At 41.0% G+C, this 18,105-nt stretch overlaps 1 long non-coding RNA gene across 7 annotated transcripts in view; it reads right to left on the bottom strand.

The window, feature by feature from the left end:
* The window catches only part of LOC132398032 (uncharacterized), an 84,352-nt gene that overhangs the window by 8,141 nt on the left and 58,106 nt on the right, over nucleotides 1–18,105 (bottom strand). For all 7 annotated transcript variants that reach the window (XR_009513512.1, XR_009513515.1, XR_009513517.1 and 4 more), the window contains one exon: nucleotides 3,699–3,760. This is a non-coding gene — a long non-coding RNA (uncharacterized LOC132398032). The remainder of the gene's footprint in view (nucleotides 1–3,698; nucleotides 3,761–18,105) is intronic.

Below are 18,105 nucleotides of genomic sequence, written 5' to 3'. Positions count from 1 at the left end.
ATTTAACCTATTGGGTCTGCTCCACTTTTCTATCATAGCTGATCCTGGATCCTACTCAAACTCATACACCTGCCTTCTCACCATATTTTGCCTTATCAACTCTTACCTCTCTTTTACTGTTTATATAACTGAAAAAAAATCGGTAACTTGCTTTATATTATTGAGTCCTTTGCTCTCATATATCAGCTTTTCCCTTCTTACATTTTAATTGCCTTTTGTTGGTTTGTAAAAGCTTCACAATCATCCAACTTTCCTCTCACTTTTATATGCCCTTTTCCTTGGCTTTTTTACAGTCCTTAACATCCCTTGTCAGTATCAGTTGCCTATGCTTGCCATTTGAGAACTTCTTCTGTGAGACATATCTGTCCTGCAGCTTGTGAACTATTCCCAGAAACTTCAGCCATCTCTGCTCTGACATCATCCCCACCAGTATCCTCCTCCAATCCACCTGGGCAAGCTTCTCGCTCATGCCTCTGTAATTCCCATATTGATACTGATACTGATACATATGACTCACCCTTCTCCCTCTCAAATTGCAGTATGAATTCAATCATATTATGATCACTCTCTTAAGGGTTCCTTTACGTGAAGCTCCCTAAAAAGATCTAGGTTATTATACAACACCCCTAAGAGCCTTTCCCCAAGTAGGCTCATGAACAACCTGCTCTAAAAAAGCCAGCTCATTGACATTCAACGAACTCCCTCCTTTGCAATTTGACGCCAACCTGATTTTCCCAATCTCCTTGCATATTGAAGTCTCCCATTACAATTGTGTTATTACCCTGATTACATGCCTCTTCCAGCACCCATTGCAACCTTAACCCCATGTCTTGGCTACTATTTGAAGGTCTATATGTGATTCCTATAATGGGTTTTTTACTCTTACAGTTTCTTAATTCTACCACAAAGGTTCAACATTCTCTGACTGATGCACCATCAATAACTCACACTGAGACGTAAGGCGAGATATCGGCTTTTATTGACTGGAAGAAAGAACCAGGAGTGAGTGTCTATCATACAATGTCTTGGAGACTGAGGCCGAGCGTCAGGCCTCAGATCTCCTTTATACAGGGGCCTGTGGGAGGAGCCACAGGAGCAGTCAGCAGGGGGCGTGTCCCGACAGGCACATAGTTCACCACACTGACCCTATGTCACCTCATTCTAAGGATGTAATTCTATCTCTTACCAACAGAGCCACACCACTGGCTATGCCTTCCTGCCTGTCCTTTTGATACAATGTATATCCTTTGATGTTCAGCTCCCAACTATGGCCGTCTTTCAGCCATGACTCAATGATGCTCACAACATCACACCAACCAATCTCTAACTGCACCACGAGTTTGTCCACCTTACTCCAAACGCTATCCACATTTAAATACGGCACCTTCAGTCTGGCATCCTTCGCCCATTTGAATTTGGCCTCTGTGGTACAATTTAAATCTCTGTTCTGTCTGCATTTGTACCCAGTCACTGGCTTGTGCTTCCTTACATTCATGTAACATCCATAATCTACTTGTAAGCTGCTGAATCATCCTCAGTTCTATCATACTGGTTCCCATCCTCTGCTATATTAGTTTAAACTACTCCCAACAGCTCTAGTAAACTTGCCAGAAAGAATATTGGTCTCTCTTGGATTCAAGTACAACTGTCCTTTTCATACAGGTCCCACCTGACCCAAGAAGTTCCAATTATCCAGAAGTCTGAATCCCTGTCCCCTGCTCCAATTCTTCAGCCATACATTCATCTGCCTCCTCATTCCATTCCTATTCTCATTGTTGTGTGGCACAGGCAGCAATCCTGAGATTACTACCCTTGAAGTCCTGTTTCTCAGCTTCCTTCCAAACTCACTGTATTCTGTTTTCAGGACCTTCTCCCACTTTCTATTTATGTTGCTGGTACCAATATGTACCATGACTTCTTGCTGCTTACCCTACCTTTTCAGGATATTGTGGTCATATTCAGAAACATGCAGACCCTGTTCACTGGGAGGCAAACTACTGTCTGTGTTTCCTTTTCACATCCATGGAGCCACCTATCCATCCTCTCTAACTGTAGAGTCCTCTGTTACTGCAGCCATTCTTTTCAGTTCCCTACACCTCTGAGCTACAGGGCCAGACTCAGTGCCAGAAGCACGGCCACTGTTACTTCCACCAGGTAGGACCCCCTGCCCAGCAGTGTTCAAAATGGAGTACTTATTGTTGAGAGAATGACCATGGGATGCTCTCCACTATCTGACGTTCTCCCTTCCCTCTCCTGACAGACACCCATTTTTCTGTCTCCTTTAGCCTTGGGGTGACTACCCGCTGTAGCTCCTGTTTATCACTGCCTCACTTTTCCTAATGTAATGCCCTGGTTCACATCTTTACTGGTATGCTGTAGGTATTATGCTGTATGCTCTTGAAGAGCTGCTGTTTTGCTTTCAGCCTGTTTGGCTCATTGTTGAAGATAAGGGATGATGTGGAATGTGCGCCATCCAATTAGTGGGAGGTTTTCTTGGGGAGGAACGATAAGGTTGGGCTTGGAGCTTTCTAGGCTCTGGCATTTATGTGGTTGGTCCAGGACAGGGTATTGGTGATGTTTGCTTCTAGGTACTGAAGCTCTCAACTCTCTCAAACTCATTAATGTTACATAGACGGGAATATGTGTACTGCCCCACTTCCTGAAATCAATAACCAGCTGTTTTGTTTTGCTTACATTGAGAGAAAGGTTGTTGTCATGATGCCATGTCATCTTCCTGTACACTGATCAATGGTGGGATCTGCAAACTTATAGATGAAGTTGGAGCAGAAAATAGCTGCACAGTCTTGAATGTACAGGAACTAGTGTAAGGGGCCGAGACCACAGTGATGCACCATCAATAACTCTCGGAGATGTGAGGCGAGATATAGGCTTTTATTCACTGGAAGAGAGCAGTCAGCAGCAAGAGATCCCCACACGGCATCCTGGAGACTGAGGGAGGAGCCGTGCCTCCAATCACCTTTATAAGGGGGACTGTGGGAGGAGCCACAGGAGCAGTCAGCAGAGGGGGACATGTCCAGACAGGTATATTAAGTTCACCACACACAGATGTGTGGAGTAGCAGTGTTGTGAATAATTGCACCTAGAATTTGCTGCCTATCTTTACTGATTGTGGTCCATTGGTCAGGAAGTCAAGGATCCAATTGCAAAGGTAAGTGCTGAGTCCCAGGTCCCGGAAGTTGGAGATAAGTTTGCTTGGAATTATCATATTAAAAGCAGAGCTATAGTCAACAAACAATTGCATAATATAAGTAGGTGCTCCTGAGATGAGTTTAGGACCAATGGTACAAAATGGGCTTTGAAATTTGAAACTGCAAAGAGCTTCCACAAAATTCAAAATGCTGTTAGATTTAAGTCTGTCTTCCTGATTTCTGCATTTTTCTTCTTTATGATTTCTAGAATATTTAAAAAAATTATCCACTTATTTTATTTATATTATGATTATCTTGAGTTAGCATGACAGTTTTTCATTGAACTGTTTGGTGCCAAGTGTGAAGATGTTGATCTTAAAAATGTAAAATTGTCTTTCTACCAGATGTTCAAAGTGAGATTAATCTTACATAATTTATTTGCATATTCACTTGTAGAATATTCTCTCAGGTTTATAAAGATGCAAGTCATAGTTAGAGTTACTAATAAAACACACCAAATTTGATAGTGCTGCTGATGTCAGTGCTTACCTGTTCTTGTTACATGGAGAAAGCAGTGTTATGTTTTATCTGCAGGACATAGTGTTCCAAAACTACAAATAAACAGAGCATTGCATCATCTCTGGTAGTTCATAGAATGAGGAAAAAATGAAACTGATGGAAATACACAACAGGTCAGACAGTAGAATTAATGCTTTAGATCCATGACCCTTCATAACAACTAGATCTTTAGTTTGTTCAAGGGATTACTCAATATTGCTTAAAACCTATGAGCACTTTTAAGTTAAGAAATTGCACAAATGATGCATTATCTGTGTAATTTTCTGTTGGAAACAATTAGTCAGAGGTGAATTCCACAGTAAGAAGTTGAGAAGCTGGACTGAATTTAGTAATTTATGTTGTCACAATTTTGCAAACCAAAAGAATATCTTACTTCTTCTGCCTTCTTTTCATGAAGTCCCTGGAATTCAATTATGCTAAAGAAGTTTTACAAACAACAAAGTATCCTGTCTGGTTGTTTGTGTTTGTATTAGCTGAAGATCAAAAGAGGTATCCAAGGCCCATGCTGAGGCAAGGAGGTTGCAGATCCTTGCTGTGACATGTCTGGTTTCTAAGGCTCAGTGTTAGTGGATCTCAGGTTTACTCATTTAGGTACAGTGATTAATTAACAGCATTAGTTCACAGTGGCTTAATCCTTTCTTGTTCTTTACCAGTCATCTAACTGGAGATATCTAGGCATTGATAGAGTAGGCAGCCAATGTCTTTTGTCCAGAATTAAATGGTCTAATACTAGAGTGCATGGTTTTAACCTGAGAGGGAGAATGTTCAAATGTGATGTGCAGGGCAAGCTCAGAATCAGAATGAGTTTTATTATCACTGACATATCATAAAATTTGCTATTTTGTTGATTCAGTGAAAACATAAAACTTACTACAAGTTACAATAAGAATAAACAAAAATAAATAAATAGTGCAAGAAGTTAGGAAAATAATGAGGTAATGTACATGGGTTCGTGGACTGTTCAAAAAGTTGGTGGCAGAGGGAAAAAAGCTGTTCCTAAAACATTGAGCTTGCACCTTCAAGGACCCCAGAACCACTTTGATGCTAATACAGAGAAGAGGTCATATCCTGGATGGTGAGGGTCCTTCATAATGGATGCTGTCTTCTTGAGGTTTCACCTTTTGAAAATGGTGAGGAGACTAGTTCCCATGATGGTGCTGACTGAGTTAACATCTCTCTACTGCTTTTTTCGATCATGTGCATTGGAACCTCCACACAAAGTGGTGATGCAACCAGTCAAGATACTCTCCATGACACATCTGTAGAAATTTGCTTGGTGAGTTATCAAATCTCCACAAACCCCCAATGAGTTGTTACTGCCGGTGTGCCTTCTTTGTAATTGCACCTATATATTTGGCATTTTGTTTTACACAGTGGGTGGTAAGTCCTTAAAATGTGCAACAGGATGGTGGTTGAGGTACTTAGCAACCACTAGGGCACATGAATAAGCAGAGAATGGGGAAATATGGACCAAGTACAAATAGAAGGGATTAATTTAATTAAATGTCATTACCTCAATCAGTTCAGCTCAATAATGTGGAATGAAGGGCCTATTCCTGTGCTCGACGGCCTAATGTTCTATATTCCATCTCTTAGTTACTTGGAACTTGTCTGTTCAATAATAATAACATAGTCAATGGGATCAATTATTTTACAATGTTCTCAAATTCTCAGTGACAATGACTTCCTAATTGTCTTGTCAATTAGCCAGTGGATCTTCACTGACTGACTGGCCATGACTGGCAGGTCAATACCCAGGTCTTGCAACTTAGACCCTTCATTCTGTACACTTATCAAGTGTATTAGATGCAAATGAACCGAATGGCTTTCATCAAATATGCATTTGTCATGTTGGCTATTCCACTGACTTACTTCCAATGACCTTGAACTTGTTAACTTGGCAAAATAGCAGTACATATTTGCTACTGAGTGCTAATTCATGAATATACCGATTAATAATTAATTCCATTTTACACCAGACACTTCAGTGTTATCTTCAGTGAAACTAGTCTATTTAACTTAGACTCCTTTTTGCAAGAATTTCCCTAGATTGTGCATGTGGCCTTCATCATCTTTTCAATTAATAATAAAAATATTCTTAAATTACTTTAACACATTACGTCCCACAAAATTTCCATTACTAGTAACCCAATTCACACAGTAATATACAATCACAGCTAGTACTTGTTTTCAATGAAGTATTTTGTGTGCACAGACACACACAACATTGGAAACACTGGACAACAATGATTTTGCTTCCAGAATACCTTTAGATCTACCTTATAGACTTTGGTCAGCTGATCATGAAAATCACCATGAAATTTCCCTATCATGCACCATTTTTTTTGGAATTGCCTACGTTTTTTTTTAGCTCAAATCAAAATTAAAGTCAATTAATATGTGTTGCCACCATGACCCATAACAATGACCTTGCTTTATTGATTCTTCAGAGTTCAGCCTGAAAGCTGTGCTGCACAATGACAATATCTACCCTTCAATACTAATCAGCAATGCAGTTCACCTAAAAGAAAGCTACTAAAATTTGGAAGACTTGTTGAAACACATACTGTACAGGAACTATAACTGGACCATCTGTGGTTATCTGAAAGCAGTAGTACTGCTACTAGGAATGCAACCCTGATACACCAAGTACTATTATTTCATTTGTGAATCGGACAGCCGTGCCAAAGAACCTCATACATTTTAAAAAGGAGAAGCCACTCTGTAGATAGTTGACTCCAGGTCTGAAAATGTAGCACACAATCCACTTGTAGACCCAACAAAAATATTTTGCATCCTCTTCAAGTAAAAGTGAGGCTTATAAAAACATTTGCGATGAACAAGGAAGGTGAAGAATTTTGATATCTGAGACAGATGTTTCCCAGAATAACTAATGCCAAGATTAAGGAAGGCATTTTTGTTGGTCCATAAATCAGACAGGTCATCAATGATTTGAAGAAGTTTTGGTGGGACTGGAGAAAATCACATGGAAGGCATTCAAAGGTGTTGGTGAAAATTTTCTCGGCAACAGCTGAGCACCAAACTAAGTGCAGCTGGTTGACAACATGCTTCAAGCATACAAACTATGATGTGCAACATGTCACTAGAGATTTATTTTCTGCATTCCCATTTAGAATTCTTCCCTGCAATTCTTGGTGCTGTCAGTGACGTGCATGGCAAAAGGGTTCACCAAGAAATTGCAGTCATGAGAGACAGCATCAGGGCAACTGGAATCTATCAATGCTGGCTGATTCTTGTTGGACATTTAAGCAAAAAGCCTCAGATGTTTGAAAATCATCAACAAAACATTCTTAGCTAAGTTGAACTATTGCAATGCGTCAGCACCATTATGCAATTAAATGCATTACATTCATTAAAAGTTAGTTTCTTGTTTCTCCAAATTCCTATGTGATACAAGTAGTCTGAAACTATATTTGGTTTCAGCTGCAAACAGTCTATCATAGGAACAAAAAAAGCCTGAGGAAGCAATACTTTCAAAAAATATTGCTGCCCAATGCAATCAATAGAAAACATTTTGTCACATTAAGATCTTGGAGATTAAGTGTAGGAATTGGTACATATTGCTGCTATTCTTTCCTCAGGTTGGAGACTCTGGTGCTACAGGCATCATCTCAGCAAAAGGCCACATAGTTAAAAACACGAGAAATTCTGCAGATGCTATAAATTCAGAGTAAGACAAAGGTAGGGGGAAATTTCTTTGCACGGAGGACTGCCAATGATCCAGTGCTAAATTCTGGATGGTTAATCATTTAGATAACTTAAGGCTGACATCAATAGATCTTTTACTTTCAAAGAAATCTAGAAATGTGAAGATTGGGTGAAGAAGTACTGAACCAACCATTATCTTATTGAATGGAAAAGTAGGTTTGAATGGCCAAATTTTATATCTAATTCTTATCTCATTCCCCCAAAATTTGGGAAAGGTGTCTGTGTTCCCTTATCAATCTTCTATTCATTTACACTTATGGGTTCATCCTTTGTAAACACATGGAACAGTTGTTCTATTGAATACTGATAATGATCTGAAAGCAAATTGTGATTCTTTATTTATTAGCAAAATGTGACCAAACATAGCATTTTCGTCACGAAAACAGAACAAAAACCTGCAAATGTTGAAAAGTTAAAATAACATGGAAATTATGGAAGCTCTCCGTAAGGTCAAGCAGCCTCCAAGGACAGAGAAACAGAGTTTCATGTTTAAGACCCAGCATCAGAATTGGGAAACAAATCACAAACAAGAGAAAATCTGCAGGTGCTGGTGCAACACACACAAAATTCTGGAGGAACTCAGCAGACCAGGCAGCATCTATGGAAAAAAGTACAGTCAACAGTTTGGGTCAGAAAAATCCACTGTATTCTTTTCCATAGATGCTGCCTGACTGCTGAGTTCCTCCATCATTTTATGTATGTTGATCAGAATTGAGAGAGTGATCTTCAAGATAGTTTTAAATTGAAGAGACTGCCAGAGTAATGGATAGAATGAATGGAGCATTTTGATACTGTACAGTCTGCACGATGGTGGTGATCCTGATATTTATGGATTTTCGGAATAATAGGTCAATGTGGAAAATTAAAAGCAAAATAATAAACAAAAGGACAGATTGAAGGTGAGAATTGCAAGTCGGAGCTGTTGTTGAAACTTGAAGCCAAAAGGAAGATGTTGATATTGCCAAAACATTAAGCAATATTTGTGGAGAGAGAAAGACTGATGTATTTCTCACTAAATCCATTTTGAATTCCTCTCCAGTTTCCTTCCTCATTTTTCCTTGATAATTTGATTGACAATAGCATAAAAGAATGGCATTCTAATACCAGCTATCATAAAAGCAATGGCAATTTTATTTTCATTTTCCATTTCTGATTGATAGTGAGATTAGATGGCTTCCTGGACTGGAAGACACAAGTTTCCATAATCAGAGTTCTGTGTGAGTCCAGAAGTAGAGGCCCAAAGTTCAAACACAGGAAAGTCTGGAGGTCAAGGCCTGTGAGTGGAGACTGAATGAGTCATGAAGGTATGGTCAACAGGGTTGGAAATCCCCACAAATCCAGAAGTTGAGGACCCAAGCTCAAACCTGTGATTGGCATTCTGGGGTGAAGTTCAAAGTAGGAGGCTCAATATCTGTGTGTCGGAGAATTCAGGGACAGGAACTGGAGACCCAGAAGTGGCCTGTGGTGGGGTTGGAGGTCTGCCTGTGTGTGAGAATAGGAGTTGTCTCTGTGGAATATTGTGGGCATGCTATGTTTGTGGTGGAATATATGGCAATGCTTGTGGTCAGCCTCCAGCACTGCAAATGATGCATTTTCTGTATGTTTCAATGTACATGTGATAATTAAATCTGAACCTGAATCTATTGCCTGGCGTCAATGTTACCTTCCTTTCACTAAAGATCAAAGTTGATGCCTTCAACATCATCATTCATTGGACTACAGTTTGAAGCATTCTCTATAAGACCTTAAGATATTGGAACTGAATGAGACAATTTGGCCCATTGAGTCTGCTTCACCATTGCATCACAGCTGATCCAATTTTCCTTTCAGCCCCAATCTCCTGCCTTCACCCTGTATCCCTTCATACCGTGACCAATCAAGAATCTCTCAACTTCTACTTTAAATATACATAAAGAATTGGCCTCCATAGTTGCCTGTGGCAAAGAATTCCACATTCACCACTCTCTGACTAAAGAAATTCCTCCTCATCTCCATTCTAAAAGGATGCCCCAATACTCTGAGGCTGTGTCCTCTGGTCTGAGACTTCCTCAGGAAAGGAAGCAGCATCTCCACATCCACTTGACTGAGGCCTTTCACCAGTCGATTCTCAAATGGGAGGTACCGTCCTGGCAGAGTGCACCCCACTCAGGGCTGATAGGACAGTGAAAGGCTGGCCCACTAGTTCATTAGGAAAAGTATGTGAATACCAGTTTTGGTCCCTGAGATAGATTGCTGTTCATGGCATTACAGAATTTGTACCACCTGACATAGCTGAGGATTTCATTCTTTTTGTGGAATAGAGCAAAAAATATATTCGGCTGAGTGTGAAGGCAAGCGGTGGTATTTCTAGCTAGTTGACAGCAGCAATCTGTACCTTCAGTGTGTTCTCAGCATTGAAGAATATAGGGTCTTTTCCAGCAGAGTTGGACAGTTCCATTATCAAACACCAATGTCTGAAGCAACACACACATCAGAAACCAGATAGCACATCTTCCAACTGAAGCAGGTAGAGGTTCATAAGATCATAGGACTTAAGAGCAAAATTACACCATTTGGTTCTTTGAGTCTGCTCCGTCATTCCATCATGGTTAATTCTCCTGCTTTCTCCCTGTAGCCTTCGATGCCCCCACTAATCGAGAGCCTATCAACCTCCACTTTAAACATATCTGGTGATTTGGCCTCCACTGCTGTCTGTGACAATGATAATTCCCTCAGATCTAAATCACTAAAATGCATATCACTCCTCTTTGCCACACCAGATTGCTAATGTTCTTTGGTAATAGAACTGCCCACCTGCGCTGTTCACTCTGTATTTCATCAATTTCTTGGATTTTTTTACTTGACCTCTCCTTTTTTCAATTCCTCCTGATTTCCTCCTGACTCTTGAAAGCTCTCTATCACCCTGTAGATATATAGTACAGTCAGCCCTCCTTATCCATGGGTTCCACATGCGCGGATTCACCAACTGTAGATTGGGAAAACCTGGAAGTTCTCTTTCCAGCACTCATTGCTTAAGCATGTACAGACTATTTTTTCTTGTCATTATTCCCTAAACAATACAGTATAACAACTATTTACATAGCATTTATATTGTATTAGGTATTATAAGTAATCTAGAAATGATTTAAATGTACAGGCAGTGCCCGGGTTAAGAATGAGTTCAGTTCCTGAGTCCGTCTTTAAGTCGGATTTGAAGTCAGAACAGGTACATCCGGTATTATTTAGCGTCAGTTAGTCTAACGTTTTTCTTAGTATATTGTACATATTTTACCTTTCTATGCATATAAAACACTTAAGAAACATACGTATTTCAATAACAACCACTGCGTTGCTTAGTAATAATCGTAGCTTTCATCGGGGCAGGGCCTTTCACATTCTCCATTAAAATTGTTCCAATTGTTGACTGACTGTAGCCTAATGCTTTTCTAATGATCGATAGCTTTTCACCTCTTTCTGATTGCTTTATTACTTCCACCTTATTTTCAATTGCGATTGTGATTATTTTTGTGAAAAGAAACACTGCGGATTCAGAGCTGTACCTCCAGGTCCTAATGTCCACTGCACAGAGACGTTAAATAAAGTCCGAGCTTCCGCTGGGTCCTAAAGACCACTGCACTGATACATGTTAAATAAGGGACTTGAGCACCCACAAATATTGGTATACATGGTGGGGTGGTGGGGGGGGTCCTGGAACCAATTACCAATTCCCCATGGGTAAGGAGAGCCGACTGTATGTCTCTTTTCCCTCTGATTCAATGCAATATCAGAAACCTTTGAACTCACTCTCAGTGGTTTAACCATTTACTGAAGTAGTACAGCACAGAATTACTTATCCAGGGACTCCCAGTACTATTTCAGATGCAGTTCCTCTCTATAAAAGTAGCAAACCACTTGTGATATTCAGCCCTCTGTTGATGTGCCAGGCTGAGTAAAGCCGATGGTATTCAATTAATGGGAATTGACAGGCAGTGTCAATTTAGTAGGCTGCCAGCACTACAATGAACGGGTGCTTGTTAATCAGCTCTATCATGGGTACCGCCCTCCATAGTGTCCAAGACATCTTCAAGGAGTGGTGCTTTAGGAAGACAACATCCATGATTAAGGATCCCCACCACCTAAGGCATGTCCCCTTCCCACTGTTACAGTAGGGAAGGAGGTACAGAAGCGTGAAGACACACACTCAGCAAATCAAGGGGGAGCTATTTCTCCCCTGACATTCGATTTCTAAAAGGACATTGAAACAATGAACGTTAACTCACTACTTTTTATTTCTGGTATTTTGCACTACTTATTTCGGCTTAACTATTTAATAGACATACATATAGTTCACTTAACTCAGTTTTTTTCACTATATTTGTTACTGATGTATTCTATTGTGCTGCTTCTGTAAAATTAACAAATTTCATGACATACACTGGTGATATTAAATCTGATGTTGATTACCTGTACTAAGGTCTGCATACCCATTTATGATTAGTTATATTGATTCTACTCATATTAAAACCATTGCTCTTTTCAATATACACAATATGAATGAAACAAAGTACATTATCTTTCAGCTGTTCAAGATGCTTTCCAGCTGATGAGTTAGTTGCAGTGCAGTTACTGTTGTCTTGTTGGTGAATGTGAAAACCAATTTGCTCCCCACAAAGAGCAGTGAAAAGTAAAATGCTGTTTGTAAGATGAATGTAGGCTGGTGATCGAAAAGCTCCATGATACTTCATTAAAAATTACCAAGGATTTTTTCTATTTGCAGTAATCTGATCATCAGTTAGGTTGTCTCTCTAAAAAAGGAAGCACTTTCAACAAGGCAACACTCCTTAGGTAATGCACTGAAGTGTCAGTCTAGATGACACCACCCCACTCAGCAGTAAAAGTGGCACCACTGAGCCAATGCTGTAGTGTGAAGGACAAGAACACATGAGGTGACTATTCTAAAAATGCTTCCCTTGACAAGCTCTGTAAATTTGACAGAACGACTGTGGGTGAAGGTCATCTTTGAATCATCAGATATATGATAAAAGTTAGCACTAGTCTGACTGACAGCTTCATCTGCTGACAAGGAAGATATGATCATTTTGGATTTATTTCCATAAGATAGCAAAGCATAGAGTTAGGCCCATGTTGACCTGCCTTCACATAAAATAAAATCTAGGCTTGTCTGATATAAAATCTGATCTCTTTTATATTCCTCAAATATGCAGAAGCATTATTGACAATCAACAGAACACAGAAAGACAAATATACTCTACATTAAACTGCAATCTGTCAAACCTTCTTAAAAGGCAGAAATCTCATTTGCCTGCTATAGTAGTTGTCCAGAATCCTGTTTTTAACATTTTATAAAAGTGTCAGTGGACATGTTTTCGTTTATTATCAGAAAGACCACATTAGAAACAGAAGCGAGGTGGGCTGGGCACTATATGTGGAGAAGCTAGGGCATATGCACCTAAAATGGTCCTGGAAATGCACCTGCAACTCAAAATCAGAAGTCTGGTTTGATGGCGATGATACAGTTTTTGAGTTCCACACAAAGCTAACAAACTCTCTTGACATTGCATGATGGTACATGTGTCTTAATTAATTACTTGACATTGCACAGTTAAACTTTTACCTTAATTAATTAGCTCCCCACTATTTAAAAGAATTACCACCAGTTTATGGGTTAATTGATGGATTATTTGTTTGGACTGTCCCTCTTCCACTTCTGCATATTTTGACTGCAAAGGTATTATGATACTCACCCAACTATGCCAGGTAATGAAATTCCAACACTCTAAATCTCTGGAGTATGGATTGGCCCTGTTAAGGATTCAGGACCATCCTGCTAAATGGCTGCCTTGCTTTGGTGCCTGGCGCCGGTATTTCAGTATTTATGGAGCACCTGAATTCAATGCTGAATTGTAAGGTGAATTTGGGTTACCGTCTAGCCTCTTGCTTAGTACTCAGTTTTTGTTTCTGTCTCATACCATGTCTCAATCCTAGCCTCAGATATTCCAGCACTTGGGTTATAGCCATCCTCATCAAGGTCTCTTGTCACACAAAAGCTTCAGTAATCTTCATTGATTATTCTGGATGGTGCTAACATGTCAATACTTGATCAAAATAAACATGGTCCCAGACATAAACAAGAGAAAATCTGCAGATGTTGGAAATCCAAGCAACAGACACAAAATGCTGGAGGAACTCAGCAGGCCAGGCAGCATCTATGGAAAAGAGTACGGTCGATGTTTCAGGTCGAGATCCTTCAGCAGAACTTGAGAAACAAAGATGAAGACTAGATTTAAAAGGTGGGGGTAGGGGAGAGAGAAACACAAGGTGATAGGTGAAACTGGGAGAGGGAATGATGAAGTAAAGAGCTGCGAAGTTGATTGGTGAAAGCGATACAGGGCTGAAGAAGGGGGAATCTAATAGGAGAGGACAGAAGGGCATGGGAGAAAGAAAAGGAGGAGGAGAACCAGAGGGAGGTGATGGGCAGGCAAAGAGATAAGGTGAGAGAGGGAAAAAGATTGGGGAATGGTGAAGGAAAGGAGCAGGAGGGGGCATTACCAGAAGATCGAATCAATGTTCATGCCATCAGATTGGAGGCTACCCAAATAAGGTGTTGTTCCCCCAACCTGAGTGTGACCTCATTATGTCAGTAGAGGAAGCTGTGGGTTGATATATCGGAATGGAAATGGAAAGTGGAATTAAAATGGGCGGCCACTGGGAGATTCCACTTTTCCTAGTGGACGGAGCATAGATGCTCTCATTCTACACTGTGTCTCACCGATACACAGGCGGCCACGCTGGGAGCACCAGATACAGTATATGACCCCGACAGACTCACAAGTGAAGGAATGTTTAGGGCCTTGAATGGTAGTGAAGGAGGAGGTGTAGGGCAGGTATAGCACTTGTTCTGCTTGCAAGGATAATTCCCAGGAGGGAACAGTGGAAAGTGACAAATGGACAAGGGAGTCTTGTAGGGAGTGATCCCTGTGGAAAGCAGGAAGTGGGAGTGAGGGAAAGATGTGCTTGGTGGTGGAATCCCTTTGGAAATGGTAGAAGTTCTGGAGAATTACGTGCTGGACACAGAGGCTGGTGGAGCGGTACGTGAGGATAAGAGGAACCCTATTCCTGGTGGGGTGGCAAGAGGTTGGGATAAGGGTAGATGTGCATGAAATGGAATAGATGCGGTTGAGGGCAACGCTTTTGGTGGAGGAAGGGTAAAACCTTTCTTTGGAGGATGATGGCACTTTCTTCATTCTGGAATGAAGAGCATCATCCTGAGTGCAGATGTGGAGGAGAAGGAGGAATTCAGAGAGGGAGATGAAGTATTTACAAGTAACAGGGTGGGAAGAGGTATAATCCAGGAAGCTGTGAGAAAAAGTGGGTTTATAATAGACATCAGTAGATAAGCTGTCTCCAGAGATAGAGACAGAGAGATGGAGAAAGGGGAGGGATGTGTTGGAAATGGACCAGTTAAATTTTGAGGATAAGATGGAAGTTGGAGGCAGTGTCAATGAAGTTGACGAGTTAGGTATGCGTGCAAAAAGCAGCAGCAATGCAGTTGTCAATGTAGTAGAGGAAAAAGGGAGCAGTGACGCTAGTGTAGGCTTGGAACACAGACTGTTCCACATAGCTAACAGAGAGGTAGACATAGCTGGGACCTATGTGAGTGCCCTTGGTTACCCTTCTTGTTTCAAGGAAGTGGGAGAAGTCAAATGAGAAATCATTAAGAGTGAGAACAAGTTCTGCTAGACGGAGTAAAGTGCTGGTGGAGGGGAACTGGTTGGGTCTGGAGTCCAAAAAGAAATGGGGAGATTTGAGGCTTACCTGATGGGGATGGAGGTGTATAGGGACTGGACACCCATAGTGAAAATAAGATGATGGGGGCCAGGGAACTTTAAATCATTGAAAAGATCCAGAATGTGTGAAGTGTCACGGATGTAGATAGGAAGGGACTGAACTAGGGAGATAAGGCAAGTGTTGAGGTGTGCAGAAATGAGTCCAGTGGGACAGGAACAAGCTGAAACAATGGGCCTACCTAGACAGTCAGGTTTGAAGATCTTGGTTAGGAGGTAGAAACAGGAGATGTGTAGCTTGGGAACTATGAAGTTCGTGGCAGTGGGTGGGAGACCCCCTGGGCTTTGATGGTCAGTGATGGAGTGGGAGAGAATGGTCTGATGCTCCGTAGTGAGATCTTGTTTGAGGGGTATGTAAGAGGAGGTGTCTGAGATTAGTTGCTTGGCCTCAGCAAAATAGAAGTCAGTTCACCAGACCCCTTTATCTATGGGTTTGATGGTGAGGTTAGGATTAATGTGGAGGGAGTAGAGAACAGAGCGTTTGGAAAGAGTGAGGTTGGAATTGGAGAGACGAATGTTGAAGTCGAGATGGTTAATGTCCTGTTGGCAGCTGGCAACGAGAAGGTCCAGAGCAGGCAGAAGACCAGGGCAGGGTGTCCAGGAAGGTGAGGAGGATTGAAGACAGGAGAAGGGGTTATCGGTGCAGGGTTGTCCTAGACATGATTGGTCTAATGCTGTTTACTCTTGGCATGATGGACAGAATAAGGGAATACAATGGTGAAAGTTATTGGAAGAGGAAAGAGAATTGGAGATCAGTGGCGTTGCCTCCCAGCTACTGTAAGTTTGCCTGTTCTTCCTGGCAGATGTATCATGACTGACTTCACAGAAAAGTTGAAGGAATTGGTTACCTAAACTATGATGAGTTTCAAGCTTTGAGCAAAGTCCCTGTACTAAAATGGAGAAAGCACGTTCTTGATATAAACACAGGCATTTGGACATGTATGTCCATTAACTCTTCATGGCCTGGTTAATCAAAGTCATTATCTAGGTTCCATCAAGCAGAATTGGCATGTGACCTCTCCTTCTAATAATCTGGACTTGCATTATCCGTTCTCCTATTTTATCCTCATGGTGACATAGAAATGTAGAAACATAGAAAACCTCCAGCACAATACAGATGTTTTGACCCACAAAGCTGTGCCGAACATGTCCTTACCTTAGAAATTACCGAGGGTTACCCATAGCCCTCTATTTTTTCTAAGCTCCATGTACCTATCCAGGAGTCTCTTAAAAGACCCTATTATGTCCACCTCCACCACCGTCACTGGCAGCCCATTCCACACACTCACCACTCTCTGCATAATAAACTTACCCCTGACATCTCCTCTGTACTTATTTCCAAGCACCTTAAAACTCTGCTCTCTCATGCTAACCATTTCAACCCTGGGAAAAGCCTCTGACTATCCACATGATCAATGCCTCTCATCATCTTGTACACCTCTATCAGGTCACCTCTCATCCTCCGTCGCTCCAAGGAGAAAAGGCCGATTTCACTCAACCTATTCTCATAAGGCATGCTCCTTAATCCAGGCAATATTCTTGTAATTTTAGTCAGAGGGGGATGAATCTGTGGAATTTGTTGCCAGGGGCAGCAGTGGAGGCCGGGTCATTGGGTGTAGTTAAGGCAGAGGTTGATAGGTATCTGAGTAGTCAAGGCATCAAAGGTTATGGGGAGAAGGCGGGGGAATGGGACTAAAGGGGAGATTGGATCAGCTCATGATGAAATGGCAGAGCAGACTCGATGGGCCAAATGGCCGACTTCTGCTTCTTTGTCTTATGGTCTTATGCTAAATCTCCTCTGCACCCTTTCTATGGTTTCCACATCCATGATTATTTGACTTTAATCCAGTCTCTATAGTACATTGTCTGAGCTGGAGACGGTAACTATGAGAACGAGTGTCATAATGTTTCCTTCAGCATCTTGTGCTTCATTCATTTTCTGGGCAGACTACTGTTCATTAATGTCTGAAAGGAAGGTAAAAATAAGGGCCCAGAATTAAGTTGTGGTGAGGAGAGATCAGTAAGAAACAAATGCTTGCTTAGACTATCAGCAACTTCTTGATCTAGATTATAGATTATAGGATTTGGTATACTGATATTCCTATGTCATTCTTTCAAGCAGGCATGGCCCAAGCAATGGCCTATCTTTTTATGATCAGCATAATGTCCTTCACGGAGGTTAGAATGGGCAGGTATGCAAACCCCTTTCAGTTATCATCTGTCACTTTCTTTTCCAATTGAAATGATTTGTCCCATCATGCGCTTGGGTAACCTGCCTGGCATGTGGATGAGAGCTGTAAATTATGGGCTTGAGGCTTGTAAGTAGTGTTAATGTTGTGAGAACGCATATGAATATTAAGTATGACCCTGAACTGGAAAAGATTATTGATGGTAACTGATAAGTGTGAGATGTATTAAGCAGCATTTAAAGATCCATTTTCTGACCTTTACTGGTCATGTGAACTCATTGATCATCTTCCAGCACTGCATACAAGTTTTTGAGACTTCACTATTGACATTAACTTTGTTACCATTTGCTCTGCTTCCTCATCAAATGTCTCTTGGCATCCTCCTCCCCTTTGAGGTACAGGGCATTGCTACTTCATTCCTCTTCCTTCACCAAAAATGTTTCTGCTCAGAATTTTAAAAAAAACTCTCCCATTGTCAGCCATCAATCACCCTTTCACAATCTGTAGTCAGCTACAGAAAGATGTGGAGCTTCCTGAGATCTACTGATCTAAAAAAGATCTTAGATCCTATTCCAGTCATAATGTTTCTCCCTTTTCATGAAGTGCCAGAAGCTC

This window comes from Hypanus sabinus, chromosome 8 (assembly GCF_030144855.1).
Source record: "Hypanus sabinus isolate sHypSab1 chromosome 8, sHypSab1.hap1, whole genome shotgun sequence".
Taxonomy (NCBI): domain Eukaryota; kingdom Metazoa; phylum Chordata; class Chondrichthyes; order Myliobatiformes; family Dasyatidae; genus Hypanus; species Hypanus sabinus.
This window is presented reverse-complemented; position numbering and strand designations above follow the sequence as displayed.